This window comes from Sarcophilus harrisii, chromosome 1 (genome assembly GCF_902635505.1).
Source record: "Sarcophilus harrisii chromosome 1, mSarHar1.11, whole genome shotgun sequence".
Classification (NCBI taxonomy): Eukaryota; Metazoa; Chordata; class Mammalia; order Dasyuromorphia; family Dasyuridae; genus Sarcophilus; species Sarcophilus harrisii.
Window position 1 is genome coordinate 480,103,799 of NC_045426.1, and position 16,238 is coordinate 480,120,036.

Below are 16,238 nucleotides of genomic sequence, written 5' to 3' on the forward strand. Positions count from 1 at the left end.
TAACCTTCACTGGCCCCTTGCTACTCATCATTTTGTTCCCATAAACACTCTAGCTACCTAATTTTTTCCTTGGAAGTTTATTTCCCAGGTCACCACAGTTCCATTTAGTGTTTTTCTCCTTATATGTGTCCTCTCTTCTCTTTTTCTATTGGTACCTTTCCCCACTCTTCCTCTTGCATTCTCCATCTCCTGGCTCTTTACTCAAAAACAAAATAGAAAAAAATAGTTTATGAATGGCCTTTGTTCTGTTTACCTTCATGCTAAGTCTAAGAGAGATGCACTCACAAGTCAGTGACCTATTTTATTTTAAACCTTGCTCACATGGACTAATAAATTATAAAAAGGGAGCTCAATGTCCAGGAAGAGAGAGAGAGAGGGAGGGGGGGAAAGAGAGAGAGAGAGAGAGAGAGAGAGAGAGAGAGAGAGAGAGAGAGAGAGAGAGAGAGAGAGAGAAAGAGAAAAGGAGGGAGACAGAGGGAGGGAGAAAGAGAGAGGGAGGGAGAGAGAGAGGGTGAGAAGGGAGGGAGGGAGAGAGAGAGGGAAAAAGAGATCCACATTTTCAGAATACATGTTTCTTTGTGCTTCCCATGTGATTATTTTTTAACCCACAACAAATCAGTACTAGTTGAGACATTCTCTGAAAAGGCACTAAATCTCAGGTGTGTGTCACAAGACTCTAGAGTGCCATACTTCAAACGAAAGGAAATGTCATACACTACTATGAATCCAGTTGACTTTGCACAATTGCTTCCCATAAAAGTTTTATTAAATAAAAAAAAATTTCTGGGAACTTTTTCCTGGATGGAACCATGACTAATTTTAAAAGGTCAAACCCTTTTTAGAATTACACACGTCCTCCTGCCAGATGTGGAATTTTTTTTTTTTTTTTGATACTGCATAAACCAAGTGGCAATATTTAATTTAGTTAACCTCTCAAAGTACTAAGTATCTTTCATAAACATTGCAGGCTTGCATATGGAATAAATACTGATTATCCTTTATCTCCTACCTCCTACTTAATTTTTTAATAAAACCTGCTTGGCTATTTTTGGCAATATAATGTGACATGGGTTAAACAGGATCAAATTTTACTTTCTCATTGACTGAAAAAGGTGATAGTATCTATTATTCTGATTCTTAATAATGGAAGTCAACATAAAAAGAAATATTTGAGAAGGAAATTACTATTATAACTGATTAAAGATATAATTCTCTCTTGTATTGTCAGAACTTAATCATTAAATGTTTAAACGATTATAAAAACTTTGTGAGTTTGTTCCAAATTGCTCACTCATAATAGTATAAGGCAACAACTCTTAGATCCTTCTTCAAGATCCTAGAATCAGTTTTCCCATCATATTTTGCTTTTAACACTCACTAAGTCACAAGTTTACTGAATCTTAGTATTTCAGTATTTTTTAAACAAAGGAATATTTATGGAAAAATTATAACAAAAATAGAATTTATAAAGCTTTCCCTCCAATAACTTGAAGCATTCTTTCTTCTATCACCTATATCCCATACCTAATTTGTATACCTATAGCAAAAATAGAAGTTACAAATTTTTCCCTCCTCAATACCTGGGGGAAGAATAAGCTCAAAGTTAAAACAATAACTATAAGGCACATATCATTGCCAAGTTCACTTTCAAATGTAGCATAGCCAGTGATATGTCCATGTCTTCACTGTATTCAACCAGCAAGTTGCTCTTCAGACCCTCAGCTACCGATTTACCAACGTTTAACCTCTGGGAAATACCAGCATGAAGCTCCCACTTCCGGTATTTACTATTCTGATTTTTTCAAATTCACAAAACTGTATCTATCACCAGGAAGTTTAGAAATAAAGAAGCAACAGCAAAACTGTGTGTTCACAGACCATATGGAAGTGTCCCCAGTGCAGTAGTGGAGAGAGAAATAAATTATTCTTCTTTGGCCTAGAAGGCTAAATTCTGGTAACTCAAAATCTCCACTACACAAGAGAATGGGGTTCAGGAATATCATATGGGAACATTCTTCCATGAACAGAAAACAATGGCCCTTTTTAAATAGGCAGCTGAATTACAATTTCAGGATGTTGAGGACTCCCTACCTTAAAAAAAATTCTCCCCACTAGGTAATCACTAGTGCCTGAAATTGCACCATTAGCAGTGTGGGTGGGGTGGGGGTGGGGGTGTTGAGCATCTCCTGTCTATATGCTCATTTTTGAGTTATACTTTGGCATGTCTCCTCCAATATCACCTTGCTGACAGGATTGTTTTTCTTTGTAACCCCAGGACTTAGCTCAGTACCTGGCACATACTGGAGACTTAATAAAAGCTTGTTGTCTTAATTTATATACAGGTGTGTGCTGTTAAATGTTTAACAATCAGCTCTCCTCTTCCCACCAAAAATGCATACAAGACTCAGTTTTAAGCTTAATCTGTATCATTAACATTTTCTCTATTGCTTTCTTTTCTCTAGACAATCAACAAAACAATAAACCAAGCCTTGATTTTAGCATTTGTCTGTTTCTGAGATGTAAATGCTCACATTGAAAATTTAATAACAGACTCTTTGAGAAAGCTCTCAAATACAGCTTCAATACATCCCTGTTACTATATCTATTTCTAAAAAAATGTTTTGAAGTAATAGTACTATCTGGTTTTGATAGCAATCTTTTTTTCACTCATATTATTGTTATTCCCAATGACTTTATCCCCAAAAGAATTAATTCATATGACAAAGAAGAACTCTCAGACACTCAAACGGATCTGGAATCTCATTTTTTGGAAGCTCACATGATACATGCAGATTGTATGTAAGCCAGCTCATCCTAAGGAACTTTTATCAACGTCTTCCCTTAAATTCCCCATAAGAGAATTTACCCAACTCACAGAAGGACTTCATAGTTTCTCCTGATATTTCAAAAGAACCAATGGAGCACTCTAATTTTCCACTTGTCAGCCATCCCTCATCCATGTCACACAATCATGATCCACTGCCTGTCCATAACCCCCATCATCTTCCACCTTCTATATAATATTTCTTTTGAATCTTTCAAAGGTTCTTGTAATCAGCATCAGGTAGCCATGCTGCAATATTGGTATAATATTGGTTTTTAAGAAAATGGACCCTTTAGTTCCATAGGAAGCTTGGGATCATGAAAGAAACATTGCAGTCTCTTGAAGGCAATCCAAGCAATTATCTTCCTTCTGTTCCATTATAGGACAAACTTATTGTCCAATTCAAGAATCTATGAAAGATACAATTACAGCAATAAACCTGTTCAATGACCCTGTGGTTAGAAATATCAGGCAAAGCAAAAGTATACTTGGAAATGGTCTTGAATACAGTAATGGAAAAGATCCAGTGTAAAGTGCTTCTTGTTTTTAAAACCTTTATTAAGTGTCCACAATGTTCCTGGCACTATGTTAGCCTTTAAATGCTATCTCATTTGGCCTTACAACAACCCTTGGAGTTAAGAGCTACTGTTATTGCCACTTTAAAGATAAGGAAACTGAGGCAGACAAAGATTATGTCTCATAGTAAGTGTTCAAGGCATTTAATTCAATTCTTTCTGACTTCAAATCCAAGTGGCTCTATCCACTTCACCTTCTCCAGAGATTTATTCCTGTTTGCTTATGGTGCTGTGCTTGTAGTACAAAATCCCATAACATTTTAGGAAGAAATTTGTAACCATTCACCAGAGTTTGGCCTGACCATCTAAATAGGAAAGACCATGTGGATGATAGGTGTTTATTGCCCAATCATCTTTGATCAATCTTTGGTTTGTATCTCTTGCTACTGGACTTTGTTGGTAATATATAAAAATGCTGACGGTTTCTGTGGATTCATTTTGTATCCTGCAACTTTGATCAAAGAAAGAACCTAGACATATTTCAAGAAATTATTAAGGAAATCTGCCTCAAAATCCTGGAATCAGAGGGTAAAATAGAAATTAAGGAATCCACTAATCACCATCTGAAAAAGATCCTAAAATGAAGATCCTCAGGAATATTATAGCCAGATTCAAGAGCTTCCAGATCAGAGAGAAAATACTTCAAACAGCCCAAAAGAAACTATTCAAATATCTGAAATCATCCTGATTGTTCTTACAGAACAATTATATTCCATTACATTCCTATACCATAACTTATTCAGCCATTCCCCAAGTGATAGGCATTCACTCAGTTTCTAATTCTTTGCCACTACAAAAGGGCTGCTACAAACATTTTTGCACATGTGGATTCTTTATTATGATCTCTTTGGGACACAAGTCCAGTAGAGATACTGTTGGATCAAAGGGTATGCACAGTTTGAAAGCCCTTTGAGCATAGTTCCAAATTGCTTTTCAGAGTAGTTGGAGCAGTTCACAACTCCACCAACAATATGTTAGTGTCCCAGTTTTCCCACATCCTCTTTGACATTTGTCATTATCTTTTCCTGTAATTTTAGCTAATCTGAGAGGTGGTACCTCAGAGTTTTCTTAATTTGCATTTATTTGATCAATAATGATTTAGAGCACCTTTTCATAGGATTAAAAGTAGTTTTAATTTCTTCTCTGAAAATCATATCCTTTGACCATTTATCAGTTGGAGAATGGCTTGAATTCTTATAAATTTGAGTCAATTATCTATATATTTTAGAAAGGAAGCCTTTATCAAAATCCTTGAATATAAAATTTTTTCCCAGTTTATTACTTACCTACTAATTTTGTCTGCATTGGTTTTGTTTGTTCAAAAAAATTTTAACTTAATATAATCAAAATTATCCATTTTGCATTCAATAATGTACTCAAGTTCTTCTTTTATCCACAAATTCATTCCTTCTTATAGGTCTGAGAGGTTAAACTATTCTTTATTTTTCTAATTTGCTTATAATATCACTCTTTATGTCTAAATCATGAACCCATTTCAATCTTACCTTGATATAGTGTGTTAGATATGGGTCAACATCTAGTTTCGGCTATACTAATTTCCAATTTTCTCAGCAATTTTTGCAAAATTATGAGTTTTTATCCCAAAAGCTGAGGTCTTTGGGTTTGTCAAACACTAGATTACTATAATCATTGATTATTTTGTCCTGTGAACCTAACCTATTCCACTGATTGGCTACTTTATTTCTTAGCCAGTACCAAATGGTTTTGATGATTGCTGCTTTATAATATACTTTTGAGTTTGGTACTGTTAGGCCTCCTTCATTTGCATTTTATTTCATTAATTCCCTTGAAATTTTTGACCTTTTATTCTTCCAGATGAATTTTGTTATTATTTTTTCTAGCTCTGTGAAGTAATTTCTTGGGAATTTCATTGGTATGGCACTGAATAAGTAGATTAATTTAGGTAATATTGTTGTTTTTATTATATTAGCTCCACCTACTCATGAGCACTTGATATTTTTCCAAGAGATTGGATCTGACTTTATTTGTGTGGAAAGTGTTTTGTAATTGTGTTTGTATAGTTCTTGACTTTGCCTTGTCAGGTAGACTCAAATATTTTATATTATCTACTGTTATTTTAAGTGGAATTTCTCTTTGTATCTCTTGCTACTGGACTTTGTTGGTAATATATAAAAATGCTGACGGTTTCTGTGGATTCATTTTGTATCCTGAAACTTTGATAAAGTTGTGAATTGTTTCTAATACTTTTTTAGTTGATTCTCTAAGATTATCTAAGTATACCATCATATTATCTTCAAAAAGTGATAATTTGGTTTCCTCCTTACCTATTCTAATTCCTTTAATTTCTTTTTCTTCTCTTATTGCCAAAGTTGACATTTCTAATACAATATTGAAGAGTAATGGTGATAATAGGCAACCTTGTTTTCACTCCTGATCTTACTGGGAATGGTTCTAGTTTATTCCTATTACATCTGATGCTTGCTGATGGCTTTAAACAGATGCTATTGATCATTTTAAGGAAAAGTCCCTTTATTCTTATACTCTCTAGTGTTTTTAATAGGAATGGGTATTCGATTTTGTCAAATGCTTTTTCTGTATCTATTAAGGTAATCATATGATTTTTGTTAGTTTGGTTATTGATATAGTCAATTATGATAATAGTTTTCCTAATATTGAACCAGCCCTGCATTCCTGGTTTAAGGCCTCTTTGGTCATAGTGTATTATCCTGGGGATAAATTTCTGTAATCTTGTCGCTAATCTTTTACTCAAGATTTTTGCATCAATATTCATTAGGAAAATTGGCCTATAATTTTCTTTCTCTGTTTTGATTCTCTCTGGTTTAGGTATCAGCACCATATTTGTTCATAAAAAGAATTTGGTAGGATTCCTTCTTTCCCTATTTTTCCAAAGAGTTTGAATAATATTGGCACTAATTGTTCTTATCTGGCCCAGTTGATTTTTTCTTAGGGAGTTGATTATTCAATTTATTTTTTCTAAAATGAGACTATTTAAGTAATTTGTTTCCTCTTCTGTTAATCTGGGCAATCTATATTTTTGTAAATATTCATCTATTTCACTTAGATTATCATATTTATTGACATGCAGTTGGGCAAAATAGTTCTTAATTATTGCTCCAATTTCTTCTTCCTTGGTGGAAAGTTCATCCTTTCATTTTTGATACTAACAATTTGATTTTCTTCTTTCTTTTTTCTGATCAAATTAACTAAAGGTTTGTGACAATCACGCTAGCACCCCAGGATACCTCAGAATCAGCCAGAGTCAGGATAAGCAAAAGTCCTTAGTCTTTATTCTTGGTCTTTAAATGCAGGATTGAACAGGATGGAAGCAGAATCTCCACAACCGCCTTCTCCCTCATCTACCTCCAAAGAGTGTGACTCAGGCTAGTCTTACTCCACCCCCTAGTCCCTCCTACAATCCTCTATATACACTAATCATTGAACCAGCACAGGATAGTGGGAAGGACCATTTTCCAAACATATGTCCATAGAGTATTGTCCAATCAGTAATTAGCCCTAAGTGCTTGAACCGACCTTAGCACAACAACTCAAAGAGTTTCAGCCCACTACAAAGGTTTATCTATTTTGTTGTTTTTTTCCATAAAACCAGCTCTTAATATTACTTATTAGTTTAATAGTTTGTTTTTTATTTCAATTTTTATTTCCCCTTTTATTTTTCAGAATTTCAAATTTGGTATTTACTTAGGGGTTTTTTATTTGTTCTTTTTTCTAGCTTTTTTAGTTGCATTCCCAGTTCATGGATCTTCTCTTTCTCTATTTTATGTAAGTAGGTATCTAGAAATATAAAACATCTCCCAAAAATTTATTTGACTTCATCCCATAAATTTTGGTATGTTGTCTCATATTGTCATTCTCCCTTGGATGAAATTATCAATTATGTCTATGATTTGTTGTTTCACCACTCATTCTTTAGGATCAGATTATTTAGTTTCCAATTAATTTTTGGTCAAATTTTCCCTGGCTCTTTATTATATGTGATTCTTATTGTGTTGTGATCTGAAAAGGATGAATTTACTATTTCTGCCTTTTTGCATTTGATTTTCAGGCTTTTATGCCCCAATACAAGGTGAATTTTTGTACAGGTTTCATGAACCGCCAAGAAAAAGGTAAACTCCTTTGTCTCCATTCAATTTTCTTCAAATTTCCATCAAACCTAACTTATCTAACATTCTGTTTACTTCCTTAACTTCTTTCTTATTTATTTTTTGGTTTGATTTATCTAGTTCTGCGAGAGCAAGATTGAGATCCCAGACTAGTATAGTTTTGCTGTTATTTCTTCTTGCATCTCTCTTAACTTTTCTACCAGGAATTTGGATGCTATACTACTTGGTGCATATATGTTTAGTATTGATATTACTCTATTAACTATAATATCCTTTAACAAGATATAGTTTCCTTCCTTGTCTCTTTTAATTAGGCTTATCTTTGCTTTTACTTGATCTGAAATCAGAATTGCTATTCTTGCTTTTTTTGCTTCACCTGAAGCATAATAAATTCTGCTCCAATCTTTTGCCTTTAATGTATATATCACTCTGCTTTAAATATGTTTCTTAAAAACAACATATTATAGAATTTTGGCTTTTAATCCAGTCTGCTCTCTGCTTCCATTTTATGGAGAGTTCATCTCGTTCACATTCATAGTTAAAATGACTAATTCTGTATTTCCTGCTATCTTATTTACCCTATTATGCTTTTGTCTTTCCTTCCCACTTTCCCTCCTTCCCAATATTTTCCTTCTGACCACCACCTCCCACAAACAGCTCTTCCTCTTTATAGCCCCTCCCCCTTTCCCATACTACTTCTCTTTTCCCTTCTACTAGCCTCCCCTTTTCCTTTCCCCTTTCCCTTCCCATTTCCTAGGGTAAGACAAGTTTCTCTATGAAGTCAAATATGTCTGATAGATTTTTTTTGAACCAAATCTGACGAGAATAAGAGCCACACAATGTTCATCCCCATTCCTTTTTTCTCTCAATTATAATAGGTCCTCTTTGACTCTTCATGAGACGTAATTTCCCTCATATTATGTCCATTTTTCTCTTTTTCCAGTACAATCCTCTTTCCACCTCTAGTTTCTTGTTTATATTATCACAATAAAATCAAATTATATCTGCACTCTATAAGTTTATCCATAACAAAGATATAGTTCTCAAGAGTTCTTTCCTTTTTATCTTTTTATGCTTCTCTTGAGTTCTATATTTGAAGATCAAATTTTTTGTTCAGTTCTAGTCTTTTCATCAGAAATAAATGAAATTCACTTGAATGTTCATCTTCTTTCTTGAAAAATAATGCTCAGTTTTTCTGGATAGTTGATTCTTGGCTATAATCCAACTTCCTTTGCCTTTCAGAATATCAGATTCCAGGTTCTTTGATCCTTTAAGGTGGAAGGTGCTAGGTCCTGGGTAATCCTGATTGTGGTTCCTCAAAATTTAAATTGTTTCTTTCTGACTGCTTGCAATATTTTCCCCTTGATTTGATCATTCTGAAATTTAGCTATGATATTCCCTGGAGTTTTCATTTTGGGGTCTCTTTCAGGAGATTATTGATGAATTTTTTCAATGGGTATTTAACCTTCTGATTCTAGGACACTAGTGCAGTTTTTCTGGATGATTTCCTGAAAGATGGTGTGCAGGCTTTTTTTTTATCATAGTTTTCAGGAAGTCCAATAATCCTTATATTGTCTCCTCTAGATCTATTTTTCAGATTAGTTGTTTTTCCAATGAGGTATTTTACATTTTCTTCTATTTTTTCTTTTGGTTTTGTTTGACTGATTCTTGATGTCTGATTAAGTCATTCATTTCCTTTTGTTTTAGTTCTAAATTTTAGTGAATTATTTTCTTTAGTTACCTCTTTTTAGCTCCTTTTTTATTTGGCCAATTGAATTTTTAAATGAGTTGTTTTGTTCAATGGATATTTTTTCCATTTCACAAAATTTGTTTTCCAAGGACTTGTTTTCTTTTTCCATTTTCTCAAATCTATTTTGTAAGGACTTACTTTGCTTTTTCCATTTCACCAAGTCTATTTTTTATGGAGTTTTCTTCAGATAATTTCTGTTTCTTTTTCCAAACTCTCTTGCAAAACTCTCTCATTTCCTTTCCCCATTTTTCTTCTAATCTTTTTTAAGATCCTTTTTGAATTTTTCCAAGAGAGCATTGTGAGATAGGAACCAATTCATATCACTTTTGAAGGCTTCATCTGGAAATGATCTTCTTTTAGTGTCTTCAGAATTTGAAATCTGTTCTTCTCTTTCTCCATAAAACTATCTACGGTCAGAGTTCTTTTTGCTTTTTTTCTCATTTTTTAAAAAAAGGTTGAGGTCTACTTTTAGGACAAAGGGGAGATTGCATAAGCTTCTTTTTTAGGCCACAGTGGCTGCACTAGGTTGGTGCTGACTAACTTCCAGTGCTAGGTGCTTCTGCATTATTATTCTGGGGTTCAAGGGCTCACTATTTGCTTTTTGTATTTGTGTTCTATATCTTACAGGTAATCTGCTGATTTACTGGCTTGCAACCAGGACAGAGTAGCCAACACTACTATAGATTCCTCTTGTGGTGTTCCCCAGCATGCAGGGCCACCATCCTGTCTGAGGCAGGCATTATGCCTGCACTTGCTGCCTCCCTTCATGTCTGATTGAAACAGACTTTTCTGAAGTTCTTCCAAAATATCTCCTGCTGGAAATTTGTTATACTCCAAATATTTGTGGGTTCTATCACTCCAAAACCAGTTCAGAGGCTTGATGTTGATCTGAAGGATATTAGAGAAAATTCAGATAAAGATGCCTCTACCCCAAACCATTCAAATACCATGGAGTAACAATCAAGATCTCATAAGATTTAGCAAATATCACACTTAAAGGAATGGAGGACTTTGAATATAATATTTTGGAAGGCAAAGAGCTAGGATTACAACCAAGAATAATTTACCCAGTAAAACTGAATAAAAATCCTTCAGAGGGAAAAATGAATATTTAATGAAACAGAACTTTCAAGTATTCTTGATACAAATCCAGAGCTGAAAAGAAAATTTGATTTTCAAAATATATAGCTTTAACCAGTTACTTGGGGAGCACTGAGAACACAGATAACTTGCTTAGACTTATATAGTCAATGTGCTTCAGAGGCAAGACTTGAATCTAGCTCTAAAATCAGCTCTCTATCCCCTACTCCAGTCTTGCTTTCTTTTCTTCACTTCATTCACATAATTTTTTTTGATATGTTTTCTTTTAAAATTTCCTAAATCATCTTCATTCTTCCTCTTTCCTATTTCTAAATAAGTCATCCCATATAACAAAGAATGGCTTCCAATCATTCTTTTTACTATAATGGAATGTTTGAGGCTAATAACAATTAAGCTAATAGTAGATAAATCAATGGAATTTTAAAGTACATACAGATAGAATATCATAAAAACTGAAGTGTCAAGGCAGTGCGGGAAGAAGGCACTGATTTTTAAGTCAGAGAACTTAGATTTAAATTACATCTTTGAAAAATCTCACTAAAGATTTGTTGTCTCTAAATTCAGCCTTCCAGCCATTATATGCTGTTTCTGTGCAATTAAGATCAATAAATATAAGAATTACAAAGGAACACAGGAAGATTTTTTTATGAAAAAAATTTAGTGGGGGGGGGGCAATAGGATCATAATATATTACTTCTATAATAAGAAAAGTAAATGGGAATGAATAAAGAACCATGATGGAATCTTATTCAAAATGACATAGAAATTATGACATTTAATGGGTTGTAATTTAGTTAACTTTCACTTGTGATCTTTTTAGGTTGAAGAATTTACCATCACTGTGATAGCTGACTTTGACACCATGTTTGTCCTCATTGAAGGCATTTGACATCATAGTTGAAAATATCATACTAAAAAGCATGGGAGAAAACACATAGCCTTGTTTTACTCCCTTGGTGACTGGGAAAACTTGAAGTCATTGTCCATTGTCCAGAATCCAGGCAAGCATGCCATCATGGAATTGATGTATTATACAAAGGAAATTCTTCAGACAACAAAAATTTTGACATAATTTTCCATGAGCCCTCATGACTGACCTTTGTCAGATCTATAAATGTTGCCTACAGACGTCTGTTCTATTCCTAGAATTTCTCCTGGAGTTGTGGGGCAGCAAACACCATAATGACTGCTCCTAGGAACCTTCAGAAGCCACATTGGATTTCAGGTATATGACCTTCTTCTAGATAAAGGGTCAATTATTAAGGAGGATTCTGGCAAGAATCTTGCCAGCGATGACTAAGGGAAAGATCCCCACCTCTGACTACCACAGGACAATCCTATTCCCTTTACCTTAATAGAGATAGATAACGCATAACTTCTGGGGAATAACCTCCTCTTGTCAAATAATCTGCAAAATTTAAGTCAGCTTTTGTATATGTATTGGACCTCCCTCCTCCCTAAATTGTAAATCTCAGCTGGCTGTACCAGGTGCTTTGCCACATAAAAGTAGCATAATAGTCTTGAAAAATCTCTTCTTTAGTTGGAAAAATCTTCAGTTAAAGAATGATTGATTTTAATCTGAAGTATATCGTTATCATTGATTTCATCATCCATTAATGATAGTCTGTTGAGAAAACTGTGGAATCTCTCTAGAATCATGTTCTTATTACTAATCAATGGGCTTATTGATTATTTCTAATCAATGAGTAATTGAGATACAGCATAAGTCTATGGCCTATAAATAGCCTTCAGTGTATCATGAAAGCACTTTGGATTGTTACCATTTGCATAAAAATGAATTTCATCTGCTTTCTGACTGAACCAGGAATCCTGAATCTTTCTAAGTTTTGATTGTACTTTATTTTTTATCAAATTGAATGCCATCATGCTCTTAGAGATGGAAGAACTATCCTGCTGGTACATCCTATGAAAACTAAAGTGGAGGAAGTGTTAGTGCATGATGCAGCCTCCAAAGCTGAGATGCAATCAAGTATGTATCAATTCTTTGCTGCTTGTGCTAATTTTGGCCTAACAAATAACACCAAGAAACACAGGTGCTCAATCAGCCAGTACCACATTATCTATATGTGGAACCATTAGGTACAACAAATAGAGTAGCTTTGAATGCTGCGGATGTTAACTTATCTTAGCGGTATAGTTTCCAGTAATGTACACATTGATAATGAGGTTGATACAAGCATTGCCAAAGCTACCTCACTGTTTGGAAAGTTCCATGGGAAAGTGTGAGAGAGGAGAGGCATTAGACTAAGTACCAAATTAAAGGTCTACAAAGCTGTTGTGCTGACCTCATTATTGTATACCTGTAAAACCTGGAGAGTGTATAGCATCATGCCAAGAAATTGAATTGCTTCCACTTGAATTGTCTTTCTTAAGAAGCTTCTGAAGATCACCTGGCAGGATAAGATACCAGACACTGAGGTCCTTTCTCGAGCTAAACTGTCAAGAATTCAAACACTACTCCATAGAGTGCAACTTTGTTGGGCTGGCCAATTGTTCAAATGCCAAATGTATGTATGCTTGCCAAAAAAAACTATTTCATGGAGAACTCACACAAAGTGAGCACTCACAAGAGGGTCAGAAAAAGTGATGCAAGAACACTCTCAAGGTCTCTCTTAAGAAATACAGAATTGGTTGTATGGCACTGGAGACACAGACACAGGACCTCCCAACATGGTGAATTCTCATCAGAAAAGATGTTATGCTCTATGAACAAAGCAGAATTGAATTAGCTCAGAAGAAATACTAGATATGCAAATCCCAAATGTTCATAAGGACTATTTGTGTCCAACCTAGTACAACCTATAGCAGAGCATGCTGAGCTTATATTGATCTGAGAAGGTGAAAACTTGAAACAATTCTAAGAGATAGAAGGAAAGATTGTATTCCAGGAATGAAGACAGTTTAGGTAAAGACATGGAATTAGAAGATAATATTTCATATATAGGACAGCAATTAGGGTACTTTAATTTTAATATATGTGTGAAAGGAAAGGGTAATGTACAATAAATTTAGAAAAGCCAGATTAGAATGAGATTGTTAAAGCATTTAAATATCTTGCTGAGTAATATGTAACAATACTGAATTTCACTTAGTTCTACTGAGTTATTATGAAAATAAATTTTGTACATGTTCAGCTACAATATCTCATGTTGAATTTACATTTGTTGAATGATATATTTAATACGGGGCATCATAAGCAAAAATAATCTTGGACTCAGCCTTCTTTGACTGCTCTCAGTTTCAGAAATGATCTCCATTTGATTCTTATTATCTAGGAACCTAAACTCTGTTTTAAACTTTGTTTTTGTTTTTTATATTTTGATATAAATTGTTTTCTTTGATATAATTGGTTTCTTTTATAATCCTCAGGATATAGTATTTATGCATTTAAAGCTATTATTCTAAGAAAAAATCCATAGGCTTTACTGGCCTTTTGTAGCTTCCATTCCCAATTCAATAATTACCATGAATTTTTAAGTTAAGTGAAATGGAATAAGCCATACCTTTTTTTATTATTATAGCTTTTATATACAAAACATATGCACTGGTAATTTTTCAATATTGACCTTTGTAAAAACTTCTGTTTCAACTTTTCCTCTCCTTCCCTCCATCCCCTCCCCTAGATGGCAAGTAGTCCCATACATGTTAAATATGTTAAAGTATATGTTAAATACAATATATGTATACATATTTATACAGTTATCTTGCTGTACGATAAAGATCAGAATTAGAAAGAAGGTAAAAATAATTTGAGAAGAAAGAACAAAAACACAAGCAAACAATACCAGAAAGAGTAGAAATGCTATGTTGTGGTGCACACTCAGCTCCCACAATCCTCTCTCTGAGTGTAGATGGCTTTCTTCATTACTGAACAACTGGAACTGATTTGGATCCTCTTATTGTTTAAGAGAGCCATGTCCATCAGAACTGATCTTCGTATAGTATTGTTGTTGCTGTGTACAATGGTCTCCTGGTTCTGCTCATTTCACTCAGCATCAGTTCATGAAGGTCTCTCCAGACCTTTCTGAAATCATCCTGCTGGTCATTTCTTACAGAACAATAATATTCCATAACATTCATATACCGCAATTTATTCAGCCATTCTCCAATAGATGGGCATCCACTCAGTTTCCAGTTTCTAGCCACTATGAAAAGGGCTGCCACAAACATTTTTGCATATACAGGTCCCTTTCCCTTCTTTAATATACCTTTGGGACATAATCCCAGTAGTAACACTGCTGGATCAAAGGGTATGCACAGTTTGATAACTTTTTGAGTATAGTTCCAAATTGCTTTTCAGAATGATTGGATCCGTTCACAACTCCATCAACAATGCATCAGTATCCCAGTTTTCCCACATCCCTTCCAACATTTATCATTATCTTTTCCTCTCATCTTAGCCAATCTGAAAGGTGTGTAGTGGCATCTCAGAGTTGTCTTAATTTACATTTCTATGATCAATAATGACTTGGAGCACCTTTTTATATGACTAGAAAAAATTTCAATTTCTTCATCTGAAAATTGTCTGTTCATATTCTTTGGCTATTTATTAATTGGAGAATGACTTGATTTCTTATAAATTAGAGTCAATTCTCTATGTATTTTGGAGATGAAGCCTTTATCAGAATCTTTAGCTATAAAAATGTTTTCCCAATTTATTGCTTCCCTTCTAATCCTGTCTGCATTAGTTTTGTTTGTGCAAAAGCCTTTTAACTTAATATAATCAAAATTTTCTATTTTGTGATCAATAATTACCTTTAGTTCTTCTTTGGTCACAAATTCCTTCCGCCTCCACAGGTCTGAGAGGTAAACTATCCTATGTTCTTCTAATTTATTTATAATCTTGAAATAAGCCATACCCCCCCAAAAATACAGCAAAGCTCTTTAGCATAGATGTAGAACACCAGATGTGTTTTTGGATTTTTTTTGGTGTATTGGTTGTTTTTGCTGGAAGGTTTTCTCTTCTTTTTTCCCTTTAAAATATGTTTTATATATTTGTGGCCGCCCTTTTTGTAGTGGCAAGAAACTGGAAACTGAGTGGATGCCTATCAATTGAAGAATGGTTGAATAAGTTATGGTATATGAATACTATAGAATATTATTGTTCTATAAGAAATGATAAGCAGGATCATTTCAGAGAGACTTAGAGAGATTTGCATGAGATTTGCATGCTAAGTGAAATGAGCAGAACAAGAAGATCCTGGTACACGGCAATAGCAATATTATACAATGATCAATTCTGATATATGTGGCTCTCTTCAACAATGAGGTGATTCAGACCAGTTTCAATGGTCTTATCATCAAAAGAGCCCCCCAGAGAGAGTACCTGGGAACTGAGTGTAGTTCACAACATAGCATTTTGACTCTTTTTGTTGTTGTTTGCTTGCATTTTATTTTCTTCATCATTTTCTTTTCTGGTTTGATTTGATTTTTCTTGTACAGCAAGATAATTGTATAAATATACCTATATTGGATTTAACATGTTTCTACCATGTTTAACATATATTGGACTACTTGCCATCTAGGGGATGGAGGTAGAAGAAGGGGGGGGGACTAGAATACAAGGTTTTGCAAGGGCTAATGTTGCAGAATTATCTATGCATATATTTTGGAAAATAAAAAAACTTTCAGAAAAAAAGTCATACAGTTTTCCCATCTAGGGATGTAAAGAGCTTAATCTTTAAATATATTTTCCTCTGTTTAAAAAAATATTTTTTTATTATGTGGTATGCTTTTCTGGAAGGAGGTAGGTAAATCATACTGGGAAAAATATGAGCAGTATAAAAACAAAAATATTATTTAAAAAGGAAATGGGCAATGTATGACTCTTGTCCTTTCCTCCC